The sequence below is a fragment of the Oncorhynchus gorbuscha genome, linkage group LG10 (genome assembly GCF_021184085.1).
Source record: "Oncorhynchus gorbuscha isolate QuinsamMale2020 ecotype Even-year linkage group LG10, OgorEven_v1.0, whole genome shotgun sequence".
NCBI classification, from domain to species: Eukaryota; Metazoa; Chordata; class Actinopteri; order Salmoniformes; family Salmonidae; genus Oncorhynchus; species Oncorhynchus gorbuscha.
In genome coordinates, this window is record NC_060182.1 from 97715667 (window position 1) to 97729873 (window position 14207).

Here is a 14207-nt window from a genome sequence, read left to right on the forward strand (position 1 = left end):
AGTGAAGGATGCTTTGTTGCGAAATAGGAAGCCAATTCTAGATTTAACTTTGGATTAGAGATGTTTGATGTGAGTCTAGAAGGAGAGTTTACAGTCTAACCAGACACCTAAGTCAGAACCGTCCAGAATAGTGATGTTGTTAAAATGAGTCCTATATCGGCATAACCTGAAAGGCCGCTCAGCAAGGAAGAAGACACTGCTCCAAAACCGCCATAAAAAAGCCAAACTACGGTTTGCAACTGCACATGGGGACAAAGATCGTACTTTTTGGAGAAAGGTCCTCTGGTCTGATGAAACAAAAATAGAACTGTTTGGCCATAATGACCATCCTTATGTTTGGAGGAAAAAGGGGGAGGCTTGCAAGCTGAAGAATACCATCCCAAGCACGGGGGTAGCAGGGTGATCTGGGCGACGACGTTGACTCTCGACCGAAACCTGCCCCTTTGCCCTGCCGGAAGCTGGGTGCGCTGTTTGTGGGGCCATTTATAGTCCTGAGGAGACTGAACGAGGTTAATTACAGCCCCCTCCTGATTACCGTATTAACTCCTCGTTTCATGTGTCTCTCCTCAGGCCGGTGGTGACTGGTCCGCTCCAGCAGTCTGAGGTGCGGGAGGTTCCTCTGCCCCCTCTGGACATCGAGGGGGCCCCGGCGTATACTGTTCGCGCCGTCATGGACTCAAGGCGTCGGGCGCGGGGCCTTCAGTACCCCGTGGAGTGGGAGGGTTACGGTCCGGAGGAGAGATGCTGGGTCCCCGTGGAGGACATCCTGGACCCGTCGTTACGTTTCCATCCGGATCGTCCTGCGCCTCGTCCTGTGGGTCGTCCCAGAGGCCGGTGTCGGTGCGCTGCTGGGGCCACATGTCAAGGAGGGGGGGGGGGGGGGGTACTGTCACGACTTCCGCCGAAGTTGGTCCCTCTCCTTGTTCGGGCGGCGTTCGGCGGTTTTCTAGCCGCCACCGATCCACTTTTAATTTTCCATTTGTTTTGTCTTCATTGTTCACACCTGGTTTCCCATAATTATGCATGTGTGTATGTGTGTTGGAGTGTCCGTGTATTATGTGTGAGTGTGTGGGTAGAGTCCAGTGAGTGTATAGTGTATAGAGCCAGTGGTCAATGAAAATATGAAGGAAATGTGCAACACACACACACACATGCATATTGTTGCCACACACTCCAACACACACACACACATGCATATTGTTGCCACACACTCCAACACACACACACACATGCATATTGTTGCCACACACTCCAACACACATACACACATGCATATTGTTGCCACACACTCCAACACACATACACACATGCATATTGTTGCCACACACTCCAACACACATACACACATGCATATTGTTGCCACACACTCCAACACACATACACACATGCATATTGTTGCCACACACTCCAACACACATACACACATGCATATTGTTGCCACACACTCCAACACACATACACACACATGCATATTGTTGCCACACACTCCATCACACATACACACATGCATATTGTTGCCACACACTCCATCACACACACACACATGCATATTGTTGCCACACACTCCATCACACATACACACATGCATATTGTTGCCACACACTCCATCAACACATCCAACACACACACAACACATACACACATGCATATTGTTGCCACACACTCCAACACACATACACACATGCATATTGTTGCCACACACTCCATCACACACACACACATGCATATTGTTGCCACACACTCCATCACACATACACACATGCATATTGTTGCCACACACTCCATCACACATACACACATGCATATTGTTGCCACACACTCCAACACACATACACACATGCATATTGTTGCCACACACTACACAACATACATACACACATGCATATTGTTGCCAACACACATACACACATGCAACACACATACACACATGCATATTGTTGCCACACACTCCATCACACATACACACATGCATATTGTTGCCACACACTCCATCACACATACACACATGCATATTGTTGCCACACACTCCAACACACACACATACTCTGTTTATTATCTATTTTATTTTATTTATTTTATTATTTTTTATTCTATTATCTGTTCTGTGTTAAGCAGTCGCTTATATTTGCGAGCTGGTATATTTTCCCTGCGTGGAATATTTTGTAGTTTGTTTGTTGAGTGAAGTCCGTTATTACTCATTCTCTGTGTCCTGCGCCTGACTCCGTCTCACCTGCTGCACATTGACTGTTAACAATTGACCTAAATTGCTTTTGTTTTATAGATGAGTACTGAATTGCATGACCTCTAAAAGTCACATTTAAAAGTGTCCCATACAATAAGGGGATCTGCTGTACTTGTGTTATGTCTGAAAAAGTCAGTTATAAATATTTCTGTCCTAGTTCTAAACAATTTACAATCTAGTAGGCTTTGATTGAATTTCCAATATCCTCGCCCACATGGAAATTCTGTAAGAGTAATATATATGCCAATTATGTGATTGTCCAACTGCATTCTGTTCCCTTTCAACACTTTTTAAACTTTTAGTGCCAGAGAGAATGACATAAGAAAGTAGACAAGACCACTAGCTTGATTAAGACTCCCCATGTATATCTCACTAGGTCAGGATATGAAACCTCCTCCATGTATATCTCACTAGGTCAGGGTATTAAACCTCCTCCATGTATATCTCACTAGGTCAGGATATTAAACCTCCTCCATGTATATCTCACTAGGTCAGGGTATTAAACCTCCTCCATGTATATCTCATTAGGTCAGGGTATTAAACCTCCTCCATGTATATCTCACTAGGTCAGGGTATTAAACCTCCTCCATGTATATCTCACTAGGTCAGGGTATTAAACCTCCTCCATGTATATCTCACTAGGTCAGGGTATTAAACCTCCTCCATGTATATCTCACTAGGTCAGGATATTAAACCTCCTCCATGTATATCTCACTAGGTCAGGGTATTAAACCTCCTCCATGTATATCTCACTAGGTCAGGGTATTAAACCTCATCCATGCATATATCACTAGGTCAGGGTATTAAACCTCCTCCATGTATATCTCACTAGGTCAGGGTATTAAACCTCCTCCATGTATATCTCACTAGGTCAGGATATTAAACCTCCTCCATGTATATCTCACTAGGTCAGGGTATTAACCCTCCTCCATGTATATCTCACTAGGTCAGGATATTAAACCTCCATGTATATCTCACTAGGTAAGGATATTAAACCTCCTCCATGTATATCTCACTAGGTCAGGATATTAAACCTCCTCCATGTATATCTCACTAGGTCAGGATATTAAACCTCCTCCATGTATATCTCACTAGGTCAGGATATTAAACCGTCTCCATGTATATCTCACTAGGTCAGGGTATTAAACCTCCATGTATATCTCACTAGGTAAGGATATTAAACCTCCTCCATGTATATCTCACTAGGTCAGGGTATTAAACCTCCTCCATGTATATCTCACTAGGTCAGGATATTAAACCTCCTCCATGTATATCTCTAGGTAAGGATATTAAACCTCCTCCATGTATATCTCACTAGGTCAGGGTATTAAACCTCCTCCATGTATATCTCACTAGGTCAGGATATTAAACCTCCTCCATGTATATCTCACTAGGTCAGGATATTAAACCTCCATGTATATCTCACTAGGTCAGGATATTAAACCTCCATGTATATCTCACTAGGTCAGGATATGAAACCTCCTCCATGTTTATCTCACTAGGTCAGGATATTAAACCTCCACCATGTATATCTCACTAGGTCAGGATATTAAACCTCCTCCATGTATATCTCACTAGGTCAGGATATTAAACCTCCTCCATGTATATCTCACTAGGTCAGGATATTAAACCTCCTCCATGTATATCTCACTAGGTCAGGATATTAAACCTCCTCCATGTATATCTCACTAGGTCAGGATATTAAACCTCCTCCATGTATATCTCACTAGGTCAGGATATTAAACCTCCTCCATGTATATCTCACTAGGTCAGGATATTAAACCTCCTCCATGTATATCTCACTAGGTCAGGATATTAAACCTCCTCCATGTATATTTCACTAGGTCAGGATATTAAACCTCCTCCATGTATATCTCACTAGGTCAGGATATTAAACCTCCTCCATGTATATCTCACTAGGTCAGGATATTAAACCTCCTCCATGTATATCTCACTAGGTCAGGATATTAAACCTCCTCCATGTATATCTCACTAGGTCAGGATATTAAACCTCCTCCATGTATATCTCACTAGGTCAGGATATTAAACCTCCTCCATGTATATCTCACTAGGTCAGGATATTAATCCTCCTCCATGTATATCTCACTAGGTCAGGATATTAAACCTCCTCCATGTATATCTCACTAGGTCAGGATATTAAACCTCCTCCATGTATATCTCACTAGGTCAGGATATTAAACCTCCTCCATGTATATCTCACTAGGTCAGGGTATTAACCCTCCTCCATGTATATCTCACTAGGTCAGGATATTAAACCTCCATGTATATCTCACTAGGTAAGGATATTAAACCTCCTCCATGTATATCTCACTAGGTCAGGATATTAAACCTCCTCCATGTATATCTCACTAGGGCAGGATATTAAACCTCCTCCATGTATATCTCACTAGGTCAGGATATTAAACCTCCTCCATGTATATCTCACTAGGTCAGGGTATTAAACCTCCATGTATATCTCACTAGGTAAGGATATTAAACCTCCTCCATGTATATCTCACTAGGTCAGGGTATTAAACCTCCTCCATGTATATCTCACTAGGTCAGGATATTAAACCTCCTCCATGTATATCTCACTAGGTAAGGATATTAAACCTCCTCCATGTATATCTCACTAGGTCAGGGTATTAAACCTCCTCCATGTATATCTCACTAGGTCAGGATATTAAACCTCCTCCATGTATATCTCACTAGGTCAGGATATTAAACCTCCATGTATATCTCACTAGGTCAGGATATTAAACCTCCATGTATATCTCACTAGGTCAGGATATGAAACCTCCTCCATGTTTATCTCACTAGGTCAGGATATTAAACCTCCACCATGTATATCTCACTAGGTCAGGATATTAAACCTCCTCCATGTATATCTCACTAGGTCAGGATATTAAACCTCCTCCATGTATATCTCACTAGGTCAGGATATTAAACCTCCTCCATGTATATCTCACTAGGTCAGGATATTAAACCTCCTCCATGTATATCTCACTAGGTCAGGATATTAAACCTCCTCCATGTATATCTCACTAGGTCAGGATATTAAACCTCCTCCATGTATATCTCACTAGGTCAGGATATTAAACCTCCTCCATGTATATCTCACTAGGTCAGGATATTAAACCTCCTCCATGTATATTTCACTAGGTCAGGATATTAAACCTCCTCCATGTATATTTCACTAGGTCAGGTTATTAAACCTCCATATGTCCACTAATTCCAATATATCCATGACATTCATGATTTCCTTAAGTGCCTGAGGGTGATAGTTTGTAGTGTGATTTCCTTTATGGTCCATAGAGGTATTTAAAACCGTATTAAAATCTCCCACCATAATTAACCATTAATTCTCTTTTAGCCAGGTAAATACCTATTGTCTTGTCTTATTATCTGCAAGGCCATTACAATTATAACTGGCTATATTTATTTCACCACTTACCATAATGAGACAACATTCAATTATATTTATCATAATATATGTTTGTAAACGTACCATTATAAAGTAACATGATGATGGAGTGTCTGTCTATATAGCAGTCACTCAGCCCTATCCATACCATCACCCAGTCCAGTCACTCAACCCTATCCAGACCATTCACCCAGTCCAGTCACTCAGCCCTATCCAGACCATTCACCCAGTCCAGTCACTCAGTCCTATCCAGACCATTCACCCAGTCCAGTCACTCAACCCTATCCAGACCATTCACCCAGTCCAGTCACTCAGCCCTATCCAGACCATTCACCCAGTCCATCACTCAGCCCCCAGTCCATTCCAGTCCAGTCACTCAACCCTATCCAGACCATTCACCCAGTCCAGTCACTCAGCCCTATCCAGACCATTCACCCAGTCCAGTCACTCAGCCCTATCCAGACCATTCACCCAGTCCAGTCACTCAGCCCTATACAGTCCAGTCACTCAGCCCTATCCAGACCATTCACCCAGTCCAGTCACTCAGCCCTATACAGACCATTCACCCAGCCCAGTCACTCAGCCCTATCCAGTCCAGTCACTCAGCCCTATACAGACCATTCACCCAGTCCAGTCACTCAGCCCTATACAGACCATTCACCCAGCCCAGTCACTCAGCCCTATACAGACCATTCACCCAGCCCAGTCACTCAGCCCTATACAGACCATTCACCCAGCCCAGTCACTCAGCCCTATACAGTCCAGTCACTCAGCCCTATACAGACCATTCACCCAGTCCAGTCACTCAGCCCTATCCAGACCATTCACCCAGCCCAGTCACTCAGCCCTATACAGTCCAGTCACTCAGCCCTATATAGACCATTCACCCAGTCCAGTCACTCAGCCCTATACAGACCATTCACCCAGCCCAGTCACTCAGCCCTATACAGACCATTCACCCAGCTCAGTCACTCAGCCCTATACAGTCCAGTCACTCAGCCCTATACAGACCATTCACCCAGTCCAGTCACTCAGCCCTATACAGACCATTCACCCAGTCCAGTCACTCAGCCCTATCCAGACCATTCACCCAGTCCAGTCACTCAGCCCTATACAGACCATTCACCCAGCCCAGTCACTCAGCCCTATACAGTCCAGTCACTCAGCCCTATATAGACCATTCACCCAGTCCAGTCACTCAGCCCTATACAGACCATTCACCCAGCCCAGTCACTCAGCCCTATACAGACCATTCACCCAGCTCAGTCATCAGCCATTCCAGTCACTCAGCCCTATACAGACCATTCACCCATCCAGTCACTCAGCCCTATACAGACCATTCACCCAGTCCAGTGTCAGCCCTATCCAGACCATTCACCCAGTCCAGTCATAGCCCTATCCAGACCATTCACCCAGTCCAGTCACTCAGCCCTATCCAGACCATTCACCCAGTCCAGTCACTCAGCCCTATCCAGACCATTCACCCAGTCCAGTCACTCAGCCCTATCCAGACCATTCACCCAGTCCAGTCACTCAGCCCTATCCAGACCATTCACCCAGTCCAGTCACTCAGCCCTATCCAGACCATTCACCCAGTCCAGTCACTCAGCCCTATCCAGACTATTCACCCAGTCCAGTCACTCAGCCCTATCCACACCATTCACCCAGTCCAGTCACTCAGCCCTATCCAGACCATTCACCCAGTCCAGTCACTCAGCCCTCCAGACCATTCACCCAGTCCAGTCACTCAGCCCTATCCAGACCATTCACCCAGTCCAGTCACTCAGCCCTATCCAGACCATTCACCCAGTCCAGTCACTCAGCCCTATCCAGACCATTCACCCAGTCCAGTCACTCAGCCCTATCCAGACCATTCACCCAGTCCAGTCACTCAGCCCTATCCAGACCATTCACCCAGTCCAGTCACTCAGTCCATTCACCCAGTCCAGTCACTCAGTCCTATCCAGACCATTCACCCAGTCCAGTCACTCAGCCCTATCCAGACCAGTCACCCAGTCCAGTCACTCTGTCCATTCACCCAGTCCAGTCACTCAGCCCTATCCAAACCATTCACCCAGTCCAGTCACTCAGCCCTATCCAGTCCATTCACCCAGACCAGTCCAGTCACTCAGCCCTATCCAGACCATTCACCCAGTCCAGTCACTCAGCCCTATCCAGACCATTCACCCAGTCCAGTCACTCAGCCCTATCCAGACCATTCACCCAGTCCAGTCACTCAGCCCTATCCAGACCATTCACCCAGTCCAGTCAGCCCTCAGACCATTCACCCAGTCCAGTCCTCAGCCCTATCCAGACCATTCACCCAGTCCAGTCACTCAGCCCTATCCAGACCATTCACCCAGTCCAGTCACTCAGCCCTATCCAGACCATTCACCCAGTCCAGTCACTCAGCCCATCCAGTCCAGTCACTCAGTCCAGTCACTCAGCCCTATCCAGACCATTCACCCAGTCCAGTCACTCAGCCCTATCCAGACCAGTCACTCAGCCCTATCACGAAGCTCTAAAGGTCCTTCACTACTTCCTCCTACAGCACCCTGGTGAGAAAGCACAAAGCCCCCATGATGAAGTTTTACCTATCTCTCTAAAGCCCCCATGATGAAGTTTTACCTCAACAGTGTTTATTTATCTCTCTTGCTCTGTCTAACCTTACTGTTCCCTACCGTGCTGAGACAATCTGATGCAAGAAGAGTATTACATTTTAGAAGAGTATCAACAGTGTTTATTTATCTCTCTTGCTCTGTCTGAATACTGAATACTGAATACTGAATACTGAATACTGAATACCTTTCACACCAATGATCCCTCCACTGCCACATGCTCTCTCTCCCTGTCACTCTATGTCTCTCTCCCTGTCTCTCTATGTCTCTCCCTGTCTCTCTATGTCTCTCTATGTCATGTCTCTCTCTCTATGTCTCTCTCCCTGTCTCTCTGTCACTCTATGTCTCTCTCCCTGTCTCTCTCTCTCTCTGTCTCTCTCCCTCTCTATGTCTCTCTCTCTCTCTATGTCTCTCTCTCTCTCTATGTCTCTCTCTCTCTATGTCTCTCTCTCTCCCTGTCTCTCTCTCTATGTCTCTCTCTCCCTCTCTATGTCTCTCTATCTCTCTATGTCTCTCTCCCTCTCTCTCTCTCCCTCTCTCTATGTCTCTCTGTCTGTCTCTCTCTCTATTTCTCTCTCTGTCTGTCTCTATTTCTCTCTCTCTCTATGTCTCTCTCCCTCTCTCCCTGTCTCTCTCTCTCTCTCTCTCTATGTCTCTCTATGTCTCTCTCTCTCTCTCTCTCTCTCCCTCTCTCTGTCTCTCTCTCTCTCTCTCTCTCTCTCTCTCTCTCTCTCTCTCTCTCTCTCTCTGTCTCTCTCTCTGTCTCTCTCTATGTCTCTCTGTCAGGATTTGGCCAGGGTTGTTCCGGTTTTTGGTCACTAGATGCCCCCATTGTGCCTTTTGACCTTTTGTTTTCCCTTGATCCCCATTATTATTTGCACCTGTGCCTCGTTTCCCCTGATTGTATTTAAACCCTTTGTTTTCCTCAGTTCTTTGCTCTGTGTTTGTATGTTAGCACCCAGCCCTAGTACTCTGTGAACTCTTGTTGATCCCGGTGGACTCTCTTGAGGAATTCTGTTTTTTTTTGTTCTTGTTTGTTTGTTTTTGAGTATCTTTTGAGGCTTTTTGTGCTTTACCTTCTTTACCTTCTTTACCTTCCACCACCTTTGTTCTTGTGGAATTCCTTTTGAGGTTGTGGAGTTACATGTTTTCCTGAAGAACTTCACTTTTTACTTCATTAAATACACAGTCTCAAGTACTGCTGTGTCTGCCTCATCTTCTGGGTTCTGCCGAATATTCGTGGCTCAGTTGGTTAAGTGACTGTTTCTCACTCCGGAGACCCGGGTTCGTAACCGGGTCCTGACACTCTCTGTTTGTCTGTCTCTCTCTGTCTCTCTCTCTCTCTGTGTCTCTCTCTCTCTACAGAATACATTAGGGGAAGTTCCTTTGCTGTATGCACCAATCCAGCTCTGCCAGGCTGCCAGATATCGGCTTTATCATCCCCATCCTAAACGAACTCGTGTTCAACTGCTCTTTAAATCTGTTTAATTAAATGTTTACATTTGAAGCATAAAGCTGCCCAGTTGGTTTTGGCTCAGTAAAACAAAGTAAAACACCAATCCCCGTCCTGATTTCAATGTGTGGTATGTCTGGTATTGTTTGTAGTAAATCTCGCTAATTTCCCTGGTCTGGAAACTCAGTTATATTTTCAGTATCCAAAAATGTTCTGGCTGTTCCCATCGGATATAGTAATTACGAAAGTGTACAACGTGGAAAGTAGGGCTTCGGTATAAAAGCTCTCGTATGGTGTTTTGTCATTTTAATTTTGCTGGGCGCTATGCTGGCCCAAAGGTTCCATAGCCACAATGGAGCTAGATTATGAATCAGAATGTCATGGGAATGTTCTACCACAATTACATTGACCAGGATAACAGAGGACCTACTGCCTGATGCCTCTGGATCCACAGATAAGATACAGAGAACACTCACCTTCCAGTCGATGTTGGCAACTTGATAGCATTGGAAATGACACCCTTCAAGTATTGGGCAAATGTCCAAATGAATTAAATGCCCTTCATTTGCATTACGGATGTTGCTGTGATGGTTGTGATCAACAAGTACAAATGTAAGCGTGGTAATGAAATGAATTACAATTGCAGTATTTTTTATGATCCAGCAGATGGCAGTAATGCACCTTCAATAACAGAGCAGCACAAACGATTAAGGGTCCATCGGGTTTAGGCTTGAGATCCAAAGGCCTTGATTACAGACGGGCGACAGGTAGTCTCGTCTGGTTAGGACGTTGGGCCAGTAAACTCAACGGTTGCTGGTTCGAGTCCCCACGCGGACAGGGCGCTGTCAATATCCCCTTGAGCAAGTCCCCTTAACAAATTGCTCTTGCAGATTGAGTGCAATTACTCAGTGTTGAAGCCATTACAACCTCTTTACTGAAATGTGTTACTTCCTGTACTCTGCTCACTATACTATCAACACAAAGTGCTAAACTACATGTAAAATATATCGCCAGATTTGGATTACGTTGCCTTGGATATAAATCGACACAACAAAAAAAACACTATAGATCTGGAGAACAAGAGGTCTATCACTAAAGCTGTTAGAAACACAAATGACATATGTATTAGCAGATAATGGCACCATTCCACAGCTCTGTCAGTGTTGACATTTCAAACTGAACCCTGTGCAAGAGGATGATGTCGCAAATGACATTCCAAGTCACTTTGCACATTATAAAGCGAACATTTATTTTTACCTCACGATCGTTTCCTTTGCCATTTCGATACTAATTCGCTAGTAGTGCTGTTGTTGCTATCATGTTTTATGTATTATTTGACCTTTATTTAACTTGGCAAGAACTTGCATCATTCCGGTTAGTCCAACGCGTTAACCACTAGGCTACCCTGCCGCCCCCATAGACTAGATGGGAAAGGGTTTATAAGGACGACTGACTCAACCGACTGTCTTTCATTTGTATTATTATTATTATTATTATTATTATTATTATTATTATTATTATTGCAGAAAACGTCAGTATAAAGCAGACAAGGACAACATATGCTAGGGGGGTACAACAAATGACAGATTATACAAAGACCTTAAAAGACATACACGTATTGATTGTTTCAACAGTTTTTTTATAGGTAGAATGTAGAATGGTTTTAAAAATGTACTGCTCGAACTCCTTATAGAAAACAAGGAAGTGTTTTTTTAAATATATTAATTTATTATTTTGAATTATTTTTGTATTCGTAAAAAAATATATATATTAAAATTAAAAAAAAACATTTATTGATGACATTTTTCCCGTTAACACAATTAGTATTAAGGGTTGAAATTGATTTTCATGTATCCTTTATTATACGGTATCTATCCGTCTCCACAGACGACTCTCGATTGCGCGACGTCATCCATCCGGGTACCAGGCGCGCGTCCGTGAAGCCTCTCCTTCACCCAGCAGAGACTCCGGGCCCCGGAACTGACTGCGGAACTGCTTCGTACACAAATTACATTGAGAGAAAAAAAAAGAAAGAAAAAAAAATGGCAGATGTCACGGTGTTTTTGGCATGTTTGTTGTTTTTTATTTCAATTTTGCGTCCAGGGATCGGGGCAGAAGTGTCCTTGTGGAATGTCGACATCAACTCAGTGAGTTACATGCGCCGTGACTGTCCTGTGTGTGTGTGTTGTGGTGTGGTGTGTGTGTGTGTTGTGTTGTGTGTGTGTGGTGTGTGTGTGTGTGTGTGGTGTGTTGTGTTGTGGTGTGTGGTGTGTTGTGTTGTGTTGTGTGTGTGTGTGTTGTGTTGTGGTGTGTGTGTGTGTGTGTGTGTGTGTGTGTGTGTGTGTGTGTGTTGTAGCATGACAGTATTTCAATAGCAGCTGCAGTAGGTAGCCTAGCCTAGCCAGCAGGCTTTTTGAAGTACAACAGTCAAGCCCAGGGAAGTGAATGAAATCCTGGGTTGACAGATGTAATATGAAGGGTGTCGACGATTCAGACACCAGTGTATGTACTGAAGCTAACGTTACACTGGTCTGATTTGTTTTCAGGATCAATATTACATCACATGATCTGGGAAGATCGGCTACTAACTTAAGCTACCACAGATGATTTGCTACTAACGTTACTCCTTGAGCCGAGAAGACTCAGTTGTGTCCTCAATAACCTGACAATACTGTAATATATATATTACAGTGCCTTGCGAAAGTATTCGGCCCCCTTGAACTTTGCGACCTTTTGCCACATTTCAGGCTTCAAACATAAAGATATAAAACTGTATTTTTTTGTGTAGAATCAACAACAAGTGGGACACAATCATGAAGTGGAACGACATTTATTGGATATTTCAAACTCTTTTAACAAATCAAAAACTGAAAAATTGGGCGTGCTTTCGCAAGGCACTGTAGATGTGTATATATATAGATAGATATATCTATCTACAGTGTACCTGCTCCAACTCATGACCACTCATCTAAGGTCTGGTAGTGAATGGAATATGTGTATATAGTTTCCTTTATTTCTTAAAGTTGAGATAATACTGCTAGCAAGATGGTAAGGCTAGATAACTTTCCAACTAGCTAGTTGTCTGATGTTGTATTTGCACAACCATGACACGTGTTTACATAAAACCTTCTCTAACTGGCACATAGTTGTCTGATGTTGTATTTGCACAACCATGACACGTGTTTACATAAAACCTTCTCTTGCTGCCATGGTAACTTGATCTATTCTGTTTCTTTAGTCACAAAATGCCGTCTTCAGGAAGACCTTGTACGCCAACACAACCATCTTCATGACATGTAAGTAATGAATCTTGGACGACGACAAAAACGAAGATAATTTGCTTAAAAAAAAAGAAAAAAGATTAGATTTGACGGCTGTCGTGCACCTGACTTTACTCGTGGGCTTCGTCTGAAATGGCACCCTGTTCCCTATCCGCTCCCTAGTCAAAAATAGTGCACTAATACTGTGTAGGGAATATAGTTCCATTTGGAACACAACCTGACCACGCGGCTGTGTTTCTCCCAGTATCCTTCATTTCACTACAAAACACTTGGTACGGGGCCTTACACTTTTCCCGTCGTTACAAATCATTCCACTTTATATAACCTTCATAAGAATGTAGTACAACTAGCCGTGCATTGTACCCCCCCCCCCACACACACACCTCTCTTTCCCTGTGTTTCTGCCATTGACTCTCCTCTCCTCCTCCAGTCCAGGGCGACTTGGCTCTATGTGATTCCACCTTGGCCTTCAACATCAGTTGGTACCTCCGTTCCTCAATCTGCTACAATGAAGTCTTTAATACTCCAGTGAGTACAATACCTTCTTCTTCTTCTTCTCTGCTGCCCATTCTCACAGGCAGACTCGTCATAAACCCTGCACACGAACCACCAAATAGCACACAGAGACACTACGACATATCCAACTGTGCCATCACATTAATGTTGTGATAGCAGAACCACAAAATAGTGCGTTGCCTGTAATGTATTAGACACCATCATTTCTACATGAGAAGAGAAGAAGACTCCTGTTTTGTCCTTTTTAAATTTTTTATTTTTAGTGCCCAGTCAGTGAGTTGTTTGTATTTCTACTTCCTGTAGGACAACAAGGCACTGACTATGTTTGTATTTCTATTTCCTGTAGGACAACAAGGCACTGACTATGTTTGTATTTCTACTTCCTGTAGGACAACAAGGCACTGACTATGTTTGTATTTCTACTTCCTGTAGGACAACAAGGCACTGACTATGTTTGTATTTCTACTTCCTGTAGGACAACAAGGCACTGACTATGTTTGTATTTCTACTTCCTGTAGGACAACAAGGCACTGACTGTTTGTATTTCTACTTCCTGTAGGACAACAAGGCACTGACTATGTTTGTATTTCTACTTCCTGTAGGACAACAAGGCACTGACTATGTTTGTATTTCTACTTCCTGTAGGACAACAAGGCACTGACTATGTTTGTAT

The 14207-nt window shown here is 43.8% G+C and overlaps 1 protein-coding gene across 9 annotated transcripts in view; it reads left to right on the forward strand.

Moving 5' to 3' along the window:
- LOC124046819 (dynactin subunit 1-like) overlaps nucleotides 1–14207 on the forward strand; it is an 808447-nt gene that overhangs the window by 313436 nt on the left and 480804 nt on the right. The window lies entirely within an intron of this gene.